Below are 13,300 nucleotides of genomic sequence, written 5' to 3' on the forward strand. Positions count from 1 at the left end.
TTGCTGTTCACCTTGTATTACTGTAAGGAAAGGACAAAAAGTTAACAACAATGTCATCCTTTTCTAAAGAAGTTGGTAGAAGTTGCCCCAAACTACTAGTCCAGGGTTAGATATCAGTGGCGTTTATTTATTTAATTTAACAAGGCAAGTCAATAAAGAACAGATTCTTGACAGCCTACCCCAATGACAGCCTACCCCAAACAAACCCTCATGGTCGGTTGTGATACAGCCAGGGATCAAACCAGGGTTTGTAGTGACACCTCTGCACTGAGATACAGTGCCTTAGACCACTGAGTCACTCAAGGAGCAGGAATGCTTAAGATGAGGGAGGAGGATACATTTGTTTCATGAGCATGGCCTTATTTCTATTAAAACATATTGGATGATTGCCTTACATATTCCATTCACCCAGTTCAATGTAACAGTGATAGGTTGGGGCTACCACGATACTCAAATTTTCCCTATACCCATCATGAGGTTGCTACAAGCTAGCCTATGAATTAAAGTTTAGCAAAATAGGTGCACACAGGTCAAGAGAACAATTTGAGGTGACAGACAGTGACACATGGACACTTTCAATACACACTCTTGCCTGCATCTAGCTGATATAGGGTGTAATCATTAGTCCAACAGTAGCAAACAAGAGTTTCTATTGGACAAATTCAGGTATGTTTATCCCCATTAGGTTCTGTTTAAGAAAGATTTTTCAACAGAATAGTCAGAATGAGAACACCCCTGAACATGCGTTAACACAGTTCACTTTCACAACAGCCGTGTTGTATTCCTTCTCTCATCTATGTGCTCTCCTCCTGGCATATTTTCCCTTCGTCGCTTGTGGATGTCAATACACAACACATCAGCTGTATGTGACTAGGCAAAAAAACCTTTCCAAGTCAAACCATATCATAACCTCTACACACAGCCTACATTTTTGTCACCATATTAGCTAAAGTAGCGTCATATTCAACATAGCTAATAAAACTAATGTCTTAGTTAACCTGCTACAATCGTGCCATAACATTACAGTGTACAGTCAGTAATCAGTTTAGCAGTTACACCGGCGGGCCCAGTGGAAATATATTTGAAAAACCAAAAGCTTACCTTGACTTGGAAGAGTTCCAGTGTTGTGTTGGATAGTCATTGCCAGCAAGCTAACACCCTCTGTTTGAGCAGGGTGTTTGAGTAGGCTAAACTAGCTAGCTGATTTTGCTAGCTAAGTAAGTGACACTGAACTTTTTCTTTAAAAGGATGAAATCTCTCTCCATCTCTCTCTTGCTTCTCCTTAATTTTGGAAGACATTAATTTGTTAAAAACTGTTAATTTATTGTCTTTCTCTCTCTTCGAGTCAACTACTCGCCACATTTTATTCACTGCAGTGCTAGCTAGCTGTAGTTTATTCTTTCTGGACTAGATTAATTCTCTGATCCTTTGATTGGGTGGACAATATGTCAGTTCATGCTGCAAAATCTCTGTCATAATTACGTGTGATAATTACTGTATACATCTATGAAAGGGGGTGAGAACCATGAGCCTCCAAGGTTTTGTATTAAAGTCAATGTACCCAGAGGAGGACGGAGCACAGAGTGCTCAGAGTGCTGTTGATACTACTGTAGACCTTCATTGCAAAATCGTTTTTTTAATAAATGATTTGGTTATGTGATTATATTTATAATAGTTTTATTTAAAAAGGACAACTTTTTCTTCTGAAAATCATTGAGCCGGATGGTCCTCCCCTTCTTCCTCTGAGGAGCCTCCACTGTCAGATATATTTTAATATGCTAATAGTTAAGGGTATGATTCAAGGTTGGCTAATCTGATCCTAGATTAGGAGCAATTTCTTTCTTGTGCGTTTGCAAATCATGCAGGACTGATTCTCTTGCACCATCTAGTGGTGGAATTCTGTTTTATTCAAATGGGCACACACAAGGCAATTCACACGAGCTAAACATCTCATTACGAATTACAATGTCAGTCACAGTACTAATACATTAACAATCGGTATCAAAACCCTTCAAAATCCGTAACCTGTCATGACCCACTGTGTTCGCAATACATGTGGATTGGGTACCGGTACCCTATGTATATAGCCTCGTTATTGTTATTTTATTGTGTAACCTTTTTTATGTTTTTTACTTTAGTTAATTTAGTAAATATTTTCTTAACTCTATTTCTTGAACTGCATTGTTGGTTAAGGGCTTGTGAGTAAGCATTTCACGGTAAGGTCTGAATACCTGTTGTATTCAGTGCATTTGATTTGGTACAGTACGGCTACGGCCACACACACACGCATGAAGATGTATGAAAAGGCATATATGCATTCAGCTTTACATGACCTTAAGTTTTCCTATTACGCTTTAAGTACCATCCGCCTCCATCACTCTAGCTCTATAACCAGCACTGGGAGACTGAACGCTGAAACAACTACTGTAAGAGGATTTCAGGTAGGTGGCAGCATCACAGAAGTATAATGCATGGAGTAGCATAGAGGGTTAAACTGCGTATTCCTCGCAAAATACCTACTTATTTCACAAAGTAATCCTGGACATATATTGTGGTGCCATGTCTGTAGTAGGAGTCAGAGTCACAGATCGCTCTAGCTCCATGGGAGGGTGCTGGGGTTACAGGAGAACTCACTGTAAGGACACACAAGGGTCAGGTAAAGGGTCAGAGAGAAGTTCTAGGGTTTAGGAGGACAGGTAGGTCGATGAAGACACATGTCACCACCCCAATATTGGTATTGTTGTGTGGCTGTCCTGACTGGTCGAGAATCCCCCACGGTGTGAGGCTGCTCCTCTCCATAGTGGGCTGGTGGGTCTGTAGGATCAAGTATCAGGGCCATTTTGCGTTTTTTATATTTTTCTTCACCTCTGGAGATTTGAGTTCTCCCTTGAAGGAGACAGTGACATTTACGGATCAGATTGACATAACAACATTCCCAAAAGTTCTTCAGGACAGTAAACCAACCCTGGTGCTGGAGAGCTACTGAATGTGTGAATCAATTGTTTTAGTGTTGGGCTGGTATAGGACTGTTGTGGTGACTGTATTACTACCACACCGGCGGTCACGAGTCATGGCGGCAATCAAATTCCAGGTTACCATTTAGTCAAGGTAATTAGGCTTCTCCAAGCTCTGATGCTGCTGATGGCCATTAGTAACCTACCAAACTTGCTAACTGCCTGGTACTCAGCACTTTACTGTCCCTCTAATCACTGTGACATAAATGCAAATGTAATCCAAAATCTATCTTCATGAGAGCGTATGAGCTCATGTTGCAGCAACATTTCTATAGGCTACGCAATTGCATGAGAAGATGGCCTCTATTAAAAAGAGGAGGATCCCATCAGCGTTTTATAAGCTAGGCCTACTACATTTATTAATCAACATTCCTAATATTAAGCACATTGCTTCTCTTTACAACAGGAGTATAGCCTCCCTGGCTGAAATGAACCACGGGAAAAGCGTCCTCCATTCACTATTTAAGTGCATAGATGGCATATTTTTTCCGCTGCCCCTGTTTCGAGACAGGTGCATGATAATGGTCCATTCTAAATCAAAACACATTTCACATATATATTATTTAGTATATGTAAAGACAAGATTAAATCAAGAATAGTGTGAGGGGTGACAATATTAGCCTATCACTTGTGAATGACGCCCAGCCTAGTTGCACACCTCATGTAGCCTAGCCCATAGGCCTATATATTTTGATAAGGTTTGTATCACAGCTAAAGGCCAAATAACTTATTAAAATGAAGCACATTAATCCGCTTTACAAGGAGTGTAGACCCTAACTGGCTTACATACACAGTGTGTGAGTTTCAAGTTTGGGGAAGATCATTTTCACCATAAAAATGCACCTTTATAATAAAAGCATTGCATGCATAATTGCATTTGTGGTCACTTTTGATTATGGTGTTTTCCTGCTAATGGAACATTTGCTCTTATAGCCTACTGCCATGTGCGCATTGCTGCGCTTATAATGTGAAGAAATAGCCTAAAGGTTTATCAACATTTTTATCAGCATCTGTTGCGTCAGGCTCATTGCATAATTAAAACAGTTGTTTTGATACTAGTGGTTGTATTAATTTGGGATCTATTGCAACTCACAATTGTCCAGACTATGTTAAGAATATGAATTTCTCCCACAGAAGAGAATAGGTCAACTTTTGTACTGTGGGGGATAGTAGTTTGATATAGGTTAGTGCTTTTGCTGTTGTTAGCTGATGAAAAGTAAATGTGGACATTTCCAATGTTATCAATATGCGCCTCGGAATTGGATAAGGACATGCGCAGTTGCATCCCAGATATGTCTGTCATCACTTGTTGCCTGTAGAAAGACTCGATCATGTGATGGAGAGCCATGTAAGTGAGATGTGCTTCAGCATGCAAGGGAGAAGGGAATTATCATTATTATAGTCAGCCCAAGGGCACAATGGTCACTGGCTGCAAAAGGCAGGGATTTCTTTAGGGGGCATTACGGCCACACAAACGGGATGCAGCTGGGAAATTTGAGGCATTATCAAGGGCTTGTCAAATTGTGAATGAGAGACTGAGAACATATGTACAGCCTGAGCAAAGCAGAGCTTATGACATTCATGCAACTTTGTCGCATCATGCAGCCTTAGAATGTACAAACAATCAAAACATATAGCCCAACAACTAAAGTTACACAAATAACTCTAAATGAACCATATAGGAGTACTTGTTTCTTTAACCGCTCATCACAGGATAGCCCATGTGCACACTTCCTCAAATGTTTGTACAAAATATCCTTTCTATTTTATTCAGCTATGTTCAATTATATTCTTCATACTATAAAATAATATACAATAATTCCACGGAATTCTAAGCAAATCGTCTCTACTAAGTTAACTAGTATAGCCCACAACCATATGGCATAGCCAGATCAGGGCCAAACATGAGGACAACTCAGAGTATCCTATTCTGTTCTTCTGAAATAGACTACACTTTCTTCATATCATGTTTCTTTGGACCTGTCTAAAATAAATCATGGATTTACTGTGATGGTGTAGCGTTGCTATGCGTGAAAGCCAGGAGATGCTACATGTGTTAATGGTCAACATTTGTATCACATCGGCAGTTATTTATTAGCTTGACAATCACGGACTGACAAATTGTCATGACCGCCACAGCCCTAGGCTGGAACAAAAGCCTGCAACCTGTAGCTCTCCAGGACCAGGATCGGTGACGACAAATGATTATCTTTACAAAGATGTAAAGCAGATTCATGTTTCATCTGTGGATTTGCTCTTTAAACAGCTGCACATTATCAAGATATCAAAGTGTCACCAACAAAAAGGTAAACAATAGGCCTATAGCAAATGCAGCATATGACATTCATTTTTCACATGTAAATAGCATTTTTCAGTGGTGCTCATAGCATGCCATTCCATGAGCGCAGCATTTATTTTTCCACTCGATTCAATGAGCCCAATCAGTCCTCCGTGACAACAAAATCATAAACAACAGAGTAGGGCTGGCTAATAAATCATTCGTTTTGGGGTTATGCTCAGGTAAAACAATTTGGCTAATCTGTATTTCCATATCTCCAAGTCTTATTCTTGAAGAACAAGGGATATCAAGGGCAGCAGGTAGCCTAGTAGTGACAGTGTTGGGCCAGTAACTGTAAGGTTGCTAGATCGAATCTCTGAGCTGAAAAGGTACAAATCTGTCGTTGTACCTCTGAACAAGGCAGTTAACCCACTTTTCTAGGACGTCAATTGTAAAAAGTTATTTGTTCTAAACTGACTTGCCTGGTTAAATACATTTTTTTACAAAATATACTTTATTGGAATTCTGATAGACATTGGTTTTTAATGTAAAGATGTAATTGAATCCTTTTATTATATGTGGTAGAAAGAGATAGGTTAGAAGAAGCCTACATAACCAACCCATAAAGTAAAATGTAACATCCATATATGGCCAGCTATGTAAACTTTAACATTGATTTATCCTGCAATAGATGTCGTTCAATTGGTAAGATACATGTTTGTCTTCTTCTAATGCCTCTTAAGGGGAAACTAATCTAAAATTAACTGAATGTAATCAGATGTTACTGAGTTTGGGTGATCCAAAAGTTACATGACCGATTACAATTTTGGACAGGTTACTAGTTACTGTAACGGATTACATTTAGAAAGTAACCTACACAACCCTGTATATGGCCAATCAGCGGAAGCCGCTGAGGGGAGGACTCATAATAATGGCTGGAATGGAGCAAACGGAATGGATACAACCCTTAGCCGTGGTATATTGGCCATATACAACAAACCCGAGGTGCCTTATTGCTATTACAAACTGTTTATGAACATAATTAGAACAGTGAAAATAAATGTTTCGTCATACCCGTGGTATACGGTCTCATACAACACGGCTTTCAGCAAATCAGCATTCAGGGCTCAAACCACCCAGTTTATAATAATGAATACAACCTAGGTACTGGCGTTACAAACCGTGAGCCAAGCATTTTGAAAAGTTGGTAATAATACTTTACTGTGGAAATGTCCAACAGTTTATTCATCATTCTGGCTTTGCATGGAACACTCAAGGCTCCCGAATGGCGCAGCGTTCCAAGGCACTGCATGTCAGCGTTAGAGGTGTTACTACCAGACCCTGGTTCAACCCTTGGTTGTATCACAACAGGCCGTGATTGGGAGTCCCACAGGGAGGTGCACAATTGGCCCAGTGTCGTTAGGGTAGGTTTTGGCCAGAGTAGGCCATCATTGTAAATAAGAATTTGTTCTTAACTGACTTGCCTAGTTAAATAAAGGTTAAAAACATGTATTGTTCTGACGCTGGCTTTGCAAATAGCTTCAGCGGAACATCACAGACACAGGGAATTTTCAATTCAGTTGCTCCACCTAACGGCACCCCAGTAATCACTCCTTTCAAAGGCGCCCTGCTCTGGAGAGCAAAGCAAGTCACAGGTCTTGTACCTCTGGACAGAAGACACATATATAATCAAGTAAAATTTAACAGTAACCAACTTCATTTATACCCAGCCTGAGACTACATATGGATCAACCAAAAAGCAGGGATAGATTTTCTCCAAAAATGTCACTCCCACTGGACCTGAATCATCCTTTGCATGACCATTGGGGGCGAGGCTCAGACTCGGAGGTCTTCACCATACCTGCCACCACAGGTCATTCATCCTCATTCTCGTCAGGTTCCATTTCCGCGCTATCAGAGAGAGCAGAAAACGGTTTGTATTTGGCACACATCTTCCCACTCCACTCGCCTCTTCTCCTTCTGCCTTGCTGTCTATAACATTTACATTTAAGTCATTTAGCAGACGCTCTTATCCAGAGCGACTTACAAATTGGTGCATTCACCTTATGACATCCAGTGGAACAGCCACTTTACAATAGTGCATCTAAATCTTTTAAGGGGGGGGGATTACTTTATCCTATCCTAGGTATTCCTTAAAGAGGTGGGGTTTCAGGTGTCTCCGGAAGGTGGTGATTGACTCCGCTGTCCTGGCGTCGTGAGGGAGTGTGTTCCACCATTGGGGAGCCAGAGCAGCGAACAGTTTTGACTGGGCTGAGCGGGAACTGTACTTCCTCAGTGGTAGGGAGGCGAGCAGGCCAGAGGTGGATGAACGCAGTGCCCTTGTTTGGGTGTAGGGACTGATCAGAGCCTGGAGGTACTGAGGTGCCGTTCCCCTCACAGCTCCGTAGGCAAGCACCATGGTCTTGTAGCGGATGCGAGCTTCAACTGGAAGCCAGTGGAGAGAGCGGAGGAGCGGGGTGACGTGAGAGAACTTGGGAAGGTTGAACACCAGACGGGCTGCGGCGTATAACCACATCTATGCGTTCACCACACTCATGCAATGCCTTCATTTGCTGTATTACTTGTCCCCAGGACTGATGGCCTTTCTTTAAAACCCTATTTCTATTCCGTAGGCTAATTTACAAGTCTGTCTATCTTTGGCACTCTTCTACTTCCCTTCTATCGTTCGACTAGACAATTTTTTGTGTATTGCTGCCTTTCACAGTTCGGAAAGTGCATTGCACATTTGTTCACAGAAAAGCAAAATGGGAAGAAAAATATATATACAGTGCCTTGCGAAAGTATTCGGCCCCCTTGAACTTTGCGACCTTTTGCCACATTTCAGGCTTCAAACATAGAGATATAAAACTGTATTTTTTGTGAAGAATCAACAACAAGTGGGACACAATCATGAAGTGGAACGACATTTATTGGATATTTCAAACTTTTTTAACAAATCGAAAACTGAAAAATTGGGCGTGCAAAATTATTCAGCCCCCTTAAGTTAATACTTTGTAGCGCCACCTTTTGCTGCGATTACAGCTGTAAGTCGCTTGGGGTATGTCTCTATCAGTTTTGCACATCGAGAGACTGAATTTTTTTCACATTCCTCCTTGCAAAACAGCTCGAGCTCAGTGAGGTTGGATGCAAAGCATTTGTGAACAGCAGTTTTCAGTTCTTTCCACAGATTCTCGATTGGATTCAGGTCTGGACTTTGACTTGGCCATTCTAACACCTCGATATGTTTATTTTTGAACCATTCCATTGTAGATTTTGCTTTATGTTTTGGATCATTGTCTTGTTGGAAGACAAATCTCCGTCCCAGTCTCAGGTCTTTTGCAGACTCCATCAGGTTTTCTTCCAGAATGGTCCTGTATTTGGCTCCATCCATCTTCCCATCAATTTTAACCATCTTCCCTGTCTCTGCTGAAGAAAAGCAGGCCCAAACCATGATGCTGCCACCACCATGTTTGACAGTGGGGATGGTGTGTTCAGGGTGATGAGCTGTGTTGCTTTTACGCCAAACATAACGTTTTGCATTGTTGCCAAAAAGTTCAATTTTGGTTTCATCTGACCAGAGCACCTTCTTCCACATGTTTGGTGTGTCTCTTAGGTGGCTTGTGGCAAACTTTAAACTACACTTTTTATGGATATCTTTAATAAATGGCTTTCTTCTTGCCACTCTTCCATAGTAGGCCAGATTTGTGCAATATATGACTGATTGTTGTCTTATGGACAGAGTGTCCCACCCCAGCTGTAGATCTCTGCAGTTCATCCAGAGTGATCATGGGCCTCTTGGCTGCATCTCTGATCAGTCTTCTCCTTGTATGAGCTGAAAGTTTAGAGGGACGGCCAGGTCTTGGTAGATTTGCAGTGGTCTGATACTCCTTCCATTTCAATATTATCGTTTGCACAGTGCTCCTTGGGATGTTTAAAGCTTGGGAAATCTTTTTGTATCCAAATCCGGCTTTAAACTTCGTCACAACAGTATCTCGGACCTGCCTGGTGTGTTCCTTGTTCTTCATGATGCTCTCTGCGCTTTTAACGGACCTCTGAGACTATCACAGTGCAGGTGCATTTATACGGAGACTTACACACAGGTGGATTGTATTTATCATCATTAGTCATTTAGGTCAACATTGGATCATTCAGAGATCCTCACTGAACTTCTGGAGAGAGTTTGCTGCACTGAAAGTAAAGGGGATGAATAATTTTGCACGCCCAACTTTTCAGTTTTTGATTTGTTAAAAAAGTTTGAAATATCCGATAAATGTTGTTCCACTTCATGATTGTGTCCCACTTGTTGTTGATTCTTCACAAAAAAATACAGTTTTATATCTTTATGTTTGAAGCCTGAAATGTGGCAGAAGGTCACAAAGTTCAAGGGGGCCGAATACTTTCGCAAGGCACTGTATATACCATTATCCCCAACACACCCCACCACCCCTTCCCACTACTTTAGCCCTAACAGATCCTACACCAGGGCATCGGCCTGGGAGGCTGGAACCCCTTCTCTCAAAACCTTCTGTAGTTCTTCTGCACTAAAATCTCTGACACCCAAAAACGTACCTGTTGCTGCTACTACCATTTCAATCTTCTGAGATTTCCTTTCCATCTGTGCAGTACAATTAATGACCATAGCAATAAACACCAGGAACCCAACTTTATTAAGCACAGGACATTTCTGATCCACAGCTAAATGGCCATGCCCACAATTGAAACACACCACTCTTTCCACCAAAACTACACGCTTAGAAAAAAGGTGCTATCTAGAACCTAAAAGGGTTCTTCGTCTGTCCCCTTAGGAGAAACCTTCGAAGAACCCTTTTTGGTTCCAGGTAGAATGTTAAACATGGCGCCGATAGAGATTGCAGCTTCGCTTCAAGTCCTCAGTATTTTTTAAATGTATTATGTCTTACATTGTTAGCCCAACTATTGGATATCAGAGAGACATCAACTTACCAGCACAACCAGCACTCTGCACCTCCCAGGGCATTTGAACTGATGCCAGAGACCCAAAACAACGCAGTCGGAGGAGAGGGTGCCGGAGCAATCTTCTCGTGAAGCTTCGGATGCATGCACACCATCCAGCGCTTCCGAGTATATTACTCGCTAATGTCCAGTCCCTAACTAACAGAGTCAACAAAATTAGGGCAAGAGTTGCTTTCCAAAGAGATATCCGGGATTGTAACATACTCTGTTTCACAGAGACATGGCTAGCTGGGGACATGTTGTCGGAGTTCATACAGCCAACGGGATTTTCAGTGCATCGCACCGAAATAAACAAACATCTCTCTGGTAAAAAGAAGGGTGGGGGGGTGTATGTTTCATGATTAACAACTCATGGTGTAATTGTAACAACATACAAGAACTCAAGTCCTTTTGTTCACCTGACCTAGAATAATATATGTCCTCTCACTGTCAACTGGGTTTATTGTCAGCAAACTTAACGTGTAAATATTTGTATGAATATAACACGATTCAACAACTGAGATATAAACTGAACAAGTTCCACAGACATGTTACTAATAGAAATGGAATAATGTGTCCCTGAACAAAGGGGGGTCAAAATCAAAAGTCACAGTCCACCAGCTCCATTAAGTACTGCAGTGCATTTCCTCGTCATGGACTGCACCAGATTTGCCTGTTCTTGCTGTGAGATGTTACCCCAATCTTCCACCAAGGCACCTGCAAGTTCTCTGACATTTCTGGGGGAATGGCCCCAGCCTTCACCCTCCGATCTGACAGGTCCCAGACGTGCTCAATGGGATTGAGTTCCGGGCTCTTCGCTGGCCCTGGAAGAACACTGACATTCGTGTCTTGCAGGAAATCACACACAGAACGAGCAGTATGGCTGGTGGCATTGTCATGCTGGAGGGTCATGTCAGGATGAGCCTGCAGGAAGGGTACCACATGGGGGAGGAGGATGTCTTCCCTGTAACGCACAGTGTTGAGATTGCCTGCAATGACAACAAGCTCAATCCGATGATGCTGAGACACACCGCCCCAGACCATGACAGACCCTCCACCTCCAAATCGATCCCGCTCCAGAGTACAGGCCTCGGTGTAACGCTCATTCCTTCGACGATAAACACAAATCCGACCATCACCCCTTGTGAGACAAAACCGCCACTCGTCAGTGAAGAGCACTTTTTGCCAGTCCTGTCTGGTCCAGCAACGGTGGGTTTGTGCCAATAGACAACATTGTTTTTAGTGGTGTCTGGTCAGGACCTGCCTTACAACAGGCTTACAAGCCATCAGTCCAGCCTCTCTCAGCCTATTGCAGACTGATGGAGGGATTGTGAGTTCCTGGTGTAACTCGGGCAGTTGTTGTTGCCATCCTGTACCTGTCCCGCAGGTGTGATGTTCGGATGTACCGATCGTGTGCAGGTGTTGTTACACGTGGTCTGCCACTGCGAGGACGATAAGCTGTCCGTCCTGTCTCCCTGTAGCGCTGTCTTAGGCGTCTCAGTACGGACATTTCAATGTATTGCCCTGGCCACATCTGCAGTCCTCATGCCTCCTTGCAGCCTGCCTAAGGCATGTTCACGCAGATGAGCAGGGACCCTGGGCATCTTTCTTTTGGTATTTTTCAGAGTCAGTAGAAATGCCTCTTGAGTGTCCTACGTTTTCATAACTGTGACCTTAATTGCCTACCGTCTGTAAGCTGTTAGTGTTTTAAGGACCGTTCCACAGGTGCATGTTCATTAATGTTTATGGTTTATTGAACAAGCATGGGAAACAGTGTTTATAAACCCTTCACACTGAAGATCTGTGAAGTTATTTGGATTTTTACGAATTATCTTTGAAACACAGGGTCCTGAAAAAGGGACATTTCTTTTTAATTATGTGTTACTCATCTCAAGTATATACTGTATACTGTCTATTGCATCTTAGCCGCTCTGTCACTGCTCATCCATGTATTTTATACTTATATATTCTCATCCCATTCCTTAACTAGATTGTGTGTATTAGGATTTGTGTGGAAATTGTTAGATATTAGGTTTTGTTGTGGAATTGTTAGAAATTACCTGTTAGGTACTGCTGCACTGTCGGATCTAGAAACATTAGTATTTTGCAATAACATCTTCTAACCATGTGTATGTGACCAATAACATTTGATTTGATTTGATTAGAGCCCTTTTGGGTTCCAGGTAGAACTCTTTCGGGTTCCTTGTAGAACCCACTGTAGAAAGAGTTCTACCTGGAACCAAAAAGGGTTCTCCTATGGAGACAGCCGAAGAACCCTTTTAGAAGCCTTTTTTTCGGAGAGTGTACACACTCCTTTGTCCCATGCCCTCCTGCACATTTTTTAACACCTCGGAATCTCCCTCCTACATACTGCTGCAAATTGACCATAAACTTGGCACCTGAAACACCATAGTGGGTTCGAAACAAAAGCTCTCATGACTTTATCCGGCAAACAGTCTGCATCAAAACTCAGAAGGACAGACAGGATTTCTTCAGTCTCACACTCGCCACCAGGTACAGTATGTGTCGCACCAAACGTCGTGCATTACAGACACCGGTGATCCTCAACTTCAGTCAATCCACCTCAACACTCAAAGCCACCCCAGGTATCACTCCTTTCAGTGGCACTCTGCTCAGGAAAGCAGGACACAGCTTTCGTCCTGAGTTGTGAAACGCCAGCGCCCTCTCCCTCCCCCACAAAATCAACAATCTGAAAATCTGAATACTTTGCCCGAACTGACATAACCCAAATCCTTCTTTATCCAACTTTATACCACAAACCGATCAGGCAAAAGACATGGATCCACTTTCTCCATGACTCGTACTCCCACTGGGCCAGTCATCTCGGGCATTTTCCTGATCATTAGGGTGAAGCCCGTAAACCTACACCACACCTGTCTGTGCAGGTTCTTCCTCTTCACTTGTCAGGTTACATTTCTGAGATTTCACTATCCGTTGACTGGTCAGGGTTTTCGAGAGAGAAACATGTAATTATCTCTCCGTTACTTGACAAGGAGAACGTACTCTATGTCGTGAC

The sequence above is a fragment of the Oncorhynchus keta genome, chromosome 7, assembly GCF_023373465.1.
Source record: "Oncorhynchus keta strain PuntledgeMale-10-30-2019 chromosome 7, Oket_V2, whole genome shotgun sequence".
NCBI classification, from domain to species: Eukaryota; Metazoa; Chordata; class Actinopteri; order Salmoniformes; family Salmonidae; genus Oncorhynchus; species Oncorhynchus keta.